At 37.2% G+C, this 393-nt stretch overlaps 1 protein-coding gene across 1 annotated transcript in view; it reads left to right on the forward strand.

Annotated features, from left to right (window-relative positions):
- The window catches only part of LOC109352712, a 5,918-nt gene that overhangs the window by 421 nt on the left and 5,104 nt on the right, over positions 1–393 (forward strand). The gene's annotated exons all lie outside the window — the stretch shown is intronic.

Raw genomic sequence — 393 nt, forward strand, 5'->3', positions numbered from 1 at the left:
ATGGCATCAAGGGTTGGTGCATACATGTCAACCCAGCTTAAAACAAACCGTGTTAAGGTTCTTTCAAGAGGGTTTGTGAAAGTTTGCAAGTTCAATTATGACAATGCAATTGTTGAATTGAACGTTTCATACATTAACTTTGAATCCAACACCAAGAAAGCCATTGAGAGTCTCAAACAAGCTGAGATTAAGGTTGGATATTGTGTTAATTCTTTGAAATCAGGAAGTAAAAATGCTGAAATTCCACCAGTTCATGAGGCTAACAAAGTGATTCAGAGTTTGATAAAGGCAGCAGAAGCTGTTGCTAAGAAACAAACACACTAAGCAACATATAGCCAGTATGTGTGTCCATTTTGCCTTTTGTTTGAGAGATGTGGAACATGTTTGTGTTTC

This window comes from Lupinus angustifolius, chromosome LG07 (assembly GCF_001865875.1).
Source record: "Lupinus angustifolius cultivar Tanjil chromosome LG07, LupAngTanjil_v1.0, whole genome shotgun sequence".
NCBI lineage: Eukaryota > Viridiplantae > Streptophyta > Magnoliopsida > Fabales > Fabaceae > Lupinus > Lupinus angustifolius.